Source organism: Phacochoerus africanus, chromosome 3 (genome assembly GCF_016906955.1).
Source record: "Phacochoerus africanus isolate WHEZ1 chromosome 3, ROS_Pafr_v1, whole genome shotgun sequence".
NCBI lineage: Eukaryota > Metazoa > Chordata > Mammalia > Artiodactyla > Suidae > Phacochoerus > Phacochoerus africanus.
The window spans coordinates 191,664,750-191,665,446 of record NC_062546.1 but is presented as its reverse complement, the minus strand read 5'-3'; positions in this window follow the sequence as shown (position 1 = coordinate 191,665,446).

Genomic DNA, 697 nt, shown 5'->3' with positions numbered 1-697 from the left:
GCTAAGGATGCCCAGTCCAGGACATCTGGGTCCCAGAGAGGTACCTCCTCTCTGGTTCACGGGAGAGTGGGGGGGTCACTCAGTTCCTGGGTTCGATCTTCCCTTGGTCTCTTCTTAGCTGTGACATCTTGGGCAAATTATTTGGCTTTTCTATGCCTCAGTTTCTTCCTCAGTAATTGGGGGATCATAGTTTTGCTGGAGGACTAAATCAATTTATGTAAAGCTCTAGAGCAGTTTATGATCCATAGGTAGTAAATCCTCAATGGACATGAGCAATGATTGTTATTGACATTGGAAAGCTCTCACTCTAAAGAATGGGTGTGAACAAATGTCTGTTGTGCAGAGTAAATTATTTTCAGACTTCGCAGCAGAGTAAATTGTTTTCAGTTAAACGGTCAAAATTACTGAGGTAAAACAGCTTCTCTCCACCGCCCTGGCATCAATTGTTCAAACATCAAATAAAAAAAACAAAGGGTGAAAAAATCCTGGCAAAGGGACAAGTTTTGAGAATTGTTTTCAAGCAGTCCATTGTGTTCAGGTGGCCTGGAGGCTACTGTAAACACGGGGATGTAGGGAGGAAATCAGAACCCATTGTGGGTCCATGAAGTGGATGTCTTTTCAACCAACCAGATTGCTATCAGCCTCACAGAGCCGACTGTGTTCCTTTCTGCCTGGTCATTTCCTTTACTGAGCGTCT